The sequence below is a fragment of the Ictidomys tridecemlineatus genome, chromosome 9, assembly GCF_052094955.1.
Source record: "Ictidomys tridecemlineatus isolate mIctTri1 chromosome 9, mIctTri1.hap1, whole genome shotgun sequence".
Lineage (NCBI taxonomy): Eukaryota > Metazoa > Chordata > Mammalia > Rodentia > Sciuridae > Ictidomys > Ictidomys tridecemlineatus.
The window spans coordinates 87220740-87229818 of NC_135485.1; the positions used below are offsets into that span (position 1 = coordinate 87220740).

Below are 9079 nucleotides of genomic sequence, written 5' to 3' on the forward strand. Positions count from 1 at the left end.
CCAAATTGAAGCTGTTTGATATAAGAATCAGTTTCCCTTCTTACTAGTATGAAGTGGGTTTGGTTAGGACTTATTGTAAGTAAGTCTATTTGACCAGTTTCATGCAATCCCAGGATACAGTCTGTTTTTCTATTTGACCAGTTACATGCACTCCCAGGACTCAGGTTCTGCAGAATTCTCTGAGGGGAGTGCCAGCAGGTGGCATTAATGTCTAATCAGTCCTCAAGTCTAATCAGGCTTCTTTAGGCAGTATGATCACTTTATTGCTTTAAGAAGTTGCAAAGCTTTGTAAAAATGAATATATTTAAAATACACCTAAATTGGGCTGGGAATGTGGCTCAAGGGGCAGCACACTCACCTGGCATGTGCAGGGCGCTGGGTTCAATCCTCAACACCACATAAAAATAAAATAAATATATTGTGTCCACCTAAAACTAAAAAATAAATATTAAAAAATACATCTATATTTACTGATCTTTTTCTTAAGCTGAAGACAAAACAATTAATTTACTAACATTTAAAAAATTAACTATTTTAATGTGCTAAGACAAACACATGTTTGCTAATGCAAAAGCCTGAGAATATAAAATGTGACCTATACTTTAGCAGTCAAAACAATACAAAGTAATTTTCCATAAAAATATAAATTATGCTGTTCTGAATCAAAGAAAAGTTAAAGTCTTATTGAAAATGAGGGAAAGTGGTACTTAGTACCTTTGATTTATTTATGGTAGAATAGTTCAGTGATGTTAGGTAAAGGTACTAAGTACCTATACAGATTGTAAAGAAGTAACACTGTTTATAGATGACATGATCTTTTGCATAGAGAACCAGAAAGATTCAACCCCTAACTCCTGGATTAATAAATTATTATATCAAGGTTGTAGGGCATAAAGTTAATACATAAAAGTTATCACATATATGCAAGCAATGAGGGAGTGGAATTTAAATTAAAAAATACAATGTTTTCATAGACTCTAAAATGAAATAGGTATAAATCTAATAAAATATAATATATCCATAAAGAGTTTTTAAAATTCTGATTGAAGAAATCAAATGATAACTAAATAAATTGAGAAAAAATTTGTGTTTATGGATAGGAAAACCATTTGTCAAGATTCAGTTATTCTCGACTTGATCTATAGGTTCAATGCAATTTCGATAAAAATTTCAGCAAGTTATTGTCAAGCTGGTTCTAAAATGTATTCGCAAAGTTAAAAGACCAAGAATAGCACTTAGAGTTTAAATATTAGGTGATCCCAAAAGCTCACATGTGAAACAAAAGGGTTACAATAGGTTCAATAGAATTAGCGATTCATCACCTAATAGGGATTAACTGGGTACTAATCTTTGGCAGGTCGGGTGTGTCTAGAGGAGGTGAGTTCCTTGGGGCATGCCTTTGGGGTTTGTACTTTATCTGTGTTGAGCAGAGCTTTCTGGCTCTCTCTGCTTCCTGATGATATGTCTCCAGCTGCTTTTCTCTGCCACACACTTCTGCCAGGATATTCTGCCTCATCTCAGGCCCCAAGGAATATATTCAGCCATCTATAGACCTCTGTTACCTCTGTAACCATGAATCTGTTCCACCCACCCCCCCAAAACAGCTTTTATTCTTTTTTAATTGTTTTTGGGGGGTCACACCAGCAATAATACTGACTAAAATAATAGCTAACACAACAGTGAAGGAGAAGAATAAAGTTGGAGGACTACTAACTGACTTTTAAGACTTACTGTGAAGCTATATTAATCAAGACAGTATGATACAGGCAAAAGAATATATGAATATATCAAGAACAGAATAGATACTAGAAATAGATCCACATAAATATATTTATTTGGTCTTTGACAAAGGCCACAATTCAATATAATGGAACAAAGACAGCTTTTTTTCCTTCATTTTTTAAAACAAATTTTGCTGCATGAACTCGACATCCACAAGCAACAAACCAACAAACACCAAAAACAAAAGAATAAAAATTTAAAAACCCACAAATCTTCACAAAAATTATCTCAAAATGGATCACAAACCTAAACACAAAGAAAGCAAAATATAAAACTCCTAGAAATTACCTTTAAAAAGGACTTAAAGGACATTTGTTTTAGCAATGACTTTGTTGATAAAACAATGAATGCATGCTCTGTGAAAGAAGTAATCGATAAGCAGGGTCTAATTAAAATTAAACATTTCTGCTCTACGAAAGATACTGTCAAGAGAATGAGAAGACAAGGCACAGACTAGAAGAAGTAGATTAGGCTTCCTGTTTTCCTACTACTAAAATTAAAAGGATCATTTTGGCTTTTGCCTAAAATCTTAACATGATATGCACCCTATTCTCTTTCTTCTTTTTCCTGACTCTTAATTTATGCCTTAAATCACCCTGGGGTAACTTTAAAGTAAAAATCTTTGAATTTTTTTCTTATCACAGTGGCATACTAAATTTGTGCCTTGATCTTGTGAAAGCAGGAACTGTCCTATGCTTGAACTTCCTGGAATAGCTGGAAAAACATAGACAATCTCTGAGCACCAACAATGGTAAGGTAATATTAAACTACACATGGGTCAGACAAGAGCCACAAAAGTGTTTTCTTCTATAAACAAGTTTTGCAGGTGAGGAAATTTCTCATCATTTGTTGGATACTTGGACATTAGATGATCTGCCATATTAAAGCAGTGGCTTGTGAAAAGCCCACTGAAAATGCCCAAATCTAGCTTCTATTCACTCCTCTCTGCCTAATCCAAAGTACCTCTATTTTTTCCCTAGCCCTTGCCCTTATTATGAATAACATCAGTATTTTCTGTATTCTTTCTTCTGTTGAAGGGAATCTAGGTTGGTTCTATAGTTTAAATATTATGAGTTGAGCTGCTAAAATATTAATGTGGCTGTGTCATTGTAGTATGCTGATTTTAAGCCATATAAACCAAGAAGTGGGATAGTTGGGTCAAATGGTGGATCCATTCCAAGTTTTCTGAGGAATCTCCAAACTGCTTCCAGAGTGATTGCACCAATTTGCAGTCCCACCAACAATGTATGAATGTATCTTTCCCCTCAAATCCTTGCTAACATTTATTATTCCTTCTATTTTTAATAACTGTCATTCTGACTGGAGTGAGATAAAATCTTAGAGTCATTTTGATTTGCATTTCTCTAATTACTAGAGATGTTGAACATTTTTTATATATTTATAGATCAATTAATTCTCTTTCTTCTGTGAAGTGTCTGTTCAGTTCTTTAGCCCATTTATTGATTAGGTTATTTATTTTGGGGGTGTTGAGTTTTTTGAGTTTTTATATATCCTGGAGATTAGTGCTCTATCTGAGATATATGTGGTAAAGATTTTTCTCCCTTTCTGTAGGCTTTCTTTTCACATTATTGCTTGTTTCCTTTGCTGAGAAGAAGCATTTCAGTTTGAGTCTATTTCATTTACTGATTCTTGATTTCATTTGTTGTGCTTTAGGAGTCTTGTTAAGGAAGTCATGTCCTAAGCTGATATCATGAAGATTTGGTCCGACTTTTTCTTCTATTATGGACAGGGTCTCTGTTCTAATGCTGTCTTTGATCCATTTTGAGTTGAGTTTTGTGCAGGATGAGAGATAGGGTATTAGTTTCATTTTCCTGAATATGGATTTCCAGTTTTCCTAACACCATTGTTGAAGAGGCTATCATATTCACAATAAATGTTTTTGACATATTTTACTAGTATGAGATAATTATATTCATGTGGGTTTGTCTCTGTGTTATCTATTCTGTACCATTGGACTACGTGTCTGTTTCGGTGCCAGTATCCTGCTGTTTTTGTTACTATTACTCTGTAGTATAGTTTAAGGTCTGGCATTGTGATGCTTTGCTGAATTTAATTATTAGTACTAGATATTTTCTGGTGGATTTTTATTTTTATTTTTTTGATCTTCTAAATATAGTATCATCTCATCAGCATATAGTGATAGTTTGAGTTATTCTTTTCCTACTCATATGCCTTTATTTTTTTTTCTTCTATCAATTGCTCCAGCTACAGTTTCAAGGTCTATGTTGAATACAAATGGTGAACAAGGGCCTCTTTGTCATGTTCCAGTTTTCAGAGGAAATACTTTCAATGTTTTCTTCCATTTAAAATGATGTTGGCCTTGGAGTTAGCATAGATTGCTTTTACAATGTTCAGATATGTTCCTACTATCCCTAGTTTTTCTAGTGTTTTGAACAAGAAGGGATATTATATTTTGTCTATTTTTTTTCATCTATTGAGATGATCATATGACTCTTGTCTTTAAGTCTATTGATGTGATGAATTATGTTTATTGATTTGTATATGTTGACCCAACCTTGTTTCCATGGGATGAATCACAATCAATGGTGGTGCACTATTTTCTTAATATGTTTTTATATGGAATTTGCTGGAATTTTATTGAGAATTTTTGCATCTAGAAGTTTTCTTTCCTTAATGTGCCTTTATGTGATTTTGGTATCTGGGTGATAGTAGCTCGATAAAATGAGTTTGAAAAGGTTTCCTCCTTTTCTATTTCATGGAATAATTTGAGAAGTATTGGTGTTAATTCTTCTTTGAGGGTCTTGTAGAACTTAGCAAGAATTCATCTGGTCCTGGGCTTATATTGATTCATAGGCTTTTGATGGCATCTTCTGTTTCATTACTTGAAACTGATCTGTGTAAACTGTGTATATCCTCTTGAATAAATCATAATTCTTAACATGAATTACAATATCTGTAATTTCAGTCACCTTCCCAGGAAATTCTAAATTGTTTATACTGTATCATTGACCTGAAGAGACAAAAATTTAATTATTAAGTCTATAAGCTAATTATAGATCAAGTACTTTATAAATTACTTGTATCTACAGATTTTGTTATTTTGTGTGAACACTAGAATTTTCTATTGTAAACACTAGAACCAGAGTGAAACTTCATTATTTTCCAATTTTCTTATGCAAACTGAAATATTAATGTGTTTTGAGATCAAAAAATCAATATTTTAATTTGGAAAATATTTTATTTAGAAATTTTATAGAAATCCAATTAATGTATTTGAATTTTGCCATAAATTTTAAACATATTATATAAATTTTTTATATCAACCTAAAAATGAATTTTTTCACCAAGATCTATGAAGCTGCCTCCAACACCTCTAGTTGATTCCATCATGCCAGGTAAACATCTGGCAAGGTGAAACATCTTTGCATAAAAAAAATAAAATTCTTTATTAAGGACTGCTGATAAGCTGTGAGCTTACTTCTTTTCAGCCTTTTTTTTTTAAATCCATTCTTCTGAAATATATTTTCCAGAGATGTTTTAATATTTAAATTTTAAAAAGAATATCAACTTTAGTTTTTCAATCTTTTTTTGGATAAATTTTGAAAATTATTTATATTTCATCTTTTAAAAGCCAGAACATAACAAATTTCACTTTCTGGAAAGTCATCTTATTAGAAATACATGAAGTGCACTTAATACACGGAAATCAGTTTCTTGGTTCCACCAATGAGATGTCCGTGCTCTTCTCAATCCCCTCCAATGAAGGTTTTATCAAACTTCCCTCCAAGCTTCTACTGAGATAATCTCATTTCAGGGAGGTCTGAGTGAACTTTTCCCAGAAGTTACAGTAAAGAAGCTGACCTTAACATGTAGGTCCTCCCAAGTAATAACTAATCAGAAAAGGACTACATTGCCCCAAATGGCCCCTGTCTTTGCTGGTTGTTAGGCAACTACAGTTAGCTCTTATGGTGAGTGGGAAGAGCTCACAGCAGTAGAGCCCAAAGCCATTTGCAACCTTGAACACTGATCAGGAAAAAACTGCCAAATTCAAACTGGAGGTGTGTCATAAGAAAGAATGAACCAAATCCATAAGACTTTGGGTCCATCAGAGATTCTGCTCCTATACATTAGCTGGAAGCTCTTAGCCTTGGAACTAATATTCATGAAATACGTTCAGCTTCAAGCTTCTCCAACGGCTACTGAACCATGTTCCCAGAACACAACTTTTATTAACTGCTCAGCAGAGGGTGTGCTGTGCCTTGCAGACAGTGTGTCTTGTAAGAGACAACAGGGTGCACCACAGCCTCTCGGGAGTTGAAAGCCAGGGTTTTAAAACAGCAATTCGGATGTTGAAACAAGTGTCATAAAGAAACCATTTGTGACAGTAAAATAATGCTAGTTTAATCTAAGTTACCAAGTAAAAGATAAAAGACTAGTAGCCACCAGAGCCCCCACACCTTTTTCTTTTTAATCATTTTATCTCCTTTTCATGCTTCAGGACATAAGCCCTCAAAGAGAAAGGTAAATGTGACTCAGTCATCTGAAAATACTTTGTTAGCTTGAAAAACAAAATGCTACGGCCCTCCCACTCTTTTAGCTGACTCCTTTCCCCACTTATGGAAAAATGCTGTTTAACTTTCCTAACCTAGAAACTCCTCCACTAAAAATGTATGGTTATATCTTATCCTAAAAAGGCACCATGCAGGCATTTAAGACTGAACCAGTTAATTCTAAGGGTCTTCACGAGTGTAGCAAAATATCACTAATAAAACTTCCAGCATCAAATCATGCAAAACCCAGAATGTTCACCCCAAGAGGGTTCCTGAAATGTTTCCCAGGGTGCAAACTTCAGCTTCTAGCAGCCACTGCCCACCCCATGGGCAGGCAGCTCCACCACTGAGGAGTGTCAGCCTTGGTCGGCTGCACTGTGGCTAGAGCTCATAAACCTCAGGGCAAGGAAAGGAGACACTTGTTTTATTGTGTTATTTGTGACCCAGAAAAGGCTGGCTCAAAGGATCTGAGAGATGAATACTGGATGGGAGGAACATTGTGAAACAAGAACACACAGAGGTGAAGAAGCTGGATTTTCTTCCAGAAGAGGCAGCAGAAGCTCTAGGAAGTAAGTGAGGACCAATGGGACTAGACCAGGTGACAAAACAAGGTTAACAGTGGGAAAGATAGCTTTGGCAAGCCCAAAGGAAAAGAGGGCTCTGACCTGGAGACCCATTTCTCCTGTCAGAAGTGACCTTATCCCAGGGCCATGGATCATTTCCAGGTCTGTTGTAAAGTAAAGCTGTGGGAGTAAAAGGTTTCACACTTAACATGTAATGGAAGCTCTAGAACACGAATCGGAAAGCAAGGACTCTGCTCACTGGTAGATGAGGGGAGCGCTGCCACACCTGATTCATCAAGTTCTCTTCATCAACATCCTAATCCACAGATTTGGTATAGGCGCTGTGGGATAATTTGCAGTGCTCCACAAGTCCTTCCTGATCATTCTTCTCGGGACAGTAAGGACAAGGAAAGGTTTGGGACATTCTTTGGCTGAAGGGATACATTCCTAGTAGTGGCCTTCACACCTTCCATGATGTAGTTCTGGTATTGGGAACAGGTAGCCACGTGGGCTCAGATCTTAGATAGGAAGAAATTCTTAGGGCAACCATGGCAAGAAGTCTCTGTTCTCCCAATCTGCCGCTGGAGCTCCACAGCTCAGACGCCAGGTGCCAGAGCCCTGCGACACACCCCACAGACAGGTTTCTTCGGCTTCAGACATCCCTGCAGGCATGCAGAGCAAAAGACGTGTCCACAGGACACCTGCACTGGCTTCTCTTATACCTCCAGGCACACGGGACACATGAAGCAGCCCAGGGGGTCGGCCTCCCAGCGGGCCCCACCAACTGAGTAATGCCCTCATGGGGCTGCTGTTGCGCTGCCATCTTGCTGCCGCGGAGGGAGGGAGCTTAGTTTCTCAATCTTTTAAAAACAAAGATTTCATAAGAATGAAATGTTTCTCTTATGTCTTTTCTATTCACTATATGGAATTGCTTATGTTCTTTATGTAAATGTTTTGTCAAGTGCAAGTGTGTTTCTTGTCTAATTAACTGTCTTTATATAAGCAGTAAGTTTTGGAAAAAGGTTTTGACTATTGAAGAACATTTAAAGTGAGTCTGGCAGATAATAGCTCATGAGTTGCACTTTTTGTTAAACACTCCATATGATTAAATGAACAAATTTCTGGATTTCTTGTTATTATTAGATGTTAATAGACTACTTATCATCTACTCCTTTTTAAAAATTATATCTGTGTTGCTATTGCTTTCATAACATTATTTTTAAAAGCTATAGAATGATTTTCATTGTTTCTTATACTTTGCATGAAGGTTAAAAAATCTGAAATTTTTAAGCACTAAAATAAAGTTCTTATGTCATATCTTATAGCAGGCAGAAATAAATGAGGTGTACCAGAAAAACTGCCGATGGAAAATATTTTATACTGATGTAGACTTTGATGATCATTACACAAAATATTCTATAATTTGAATTTTACTAGATTTAAATGCCTCATTTCAGGGCATGAAAGATCATGTGTTATGTGTTTCATTTTCAAGGGACTACATTAGCAAATAAGGTTTTGCATAAGGGAAACATTTTTCTACAAGAAATTCCCCTATAACCCACATTTACTAGTTTCTTTATAGCATCTATGTGTAAGAAAATTATGTTGACTCTGTAAGAATTTGTCACTAAGCTTCAAGAAAGTGTCTTGACAAACTATTTGTAATGAGAATGACTTGAAAAGAGAATAAAACAACTTTGCATTAGGTATCTTACTTTCACTGTGGCTGAAACTGTCTTGTTATTTACTGAACCCCTCCCTGCCCCTTTGCTCAAGGAAGCTATCTTTAACCTCCTTATCCTCTATAAACCTAGGAGTGAGTTTTAGACAGTGGAATGTACAAAAACCAATGTTCTGCACCTGCAATCATTGCTTATAAAAATTATTGTGTGATTCTTTACTCCATGTTTTCTCATCTATGACAGGTAAATGTAGATACATTAGCTAAATAAAATTCACAATTTAAAATGTCCGAACTTTCACCGATGTATCTGTGAATACTACATGGAAAAGAACTTCTATAGCATGCTTGTCTTTATGTGAAGCAGAAATAAGCAGATTTTACTAAGTATTGACAAAAGTGTGATTTTGCAATTATACTACCGGGCTATTTTCTGGAAAAAAAAAAAACGTATGTATATAAGTACACAGAGACACACAAATAAACCTAGGCTAACAATAGCTGCCCTGAATTCAATT

General features: G+C 35.5%; 1 pseudogene; it reads right to left on the bottom strand.

Moving 5' to 3' along the window:
- Positions 1-7193: 7193 nt before the first annotated feature.
- On the bottom strand, positions 7194-7700 carry LOC101965628 (E3 ubiquitin-protein ligase RNF114 pseudogene; annotated as a pseudogene).
- Between the last annotated feature and the right edge of the window lie 1379 nt (positions 7701-9079).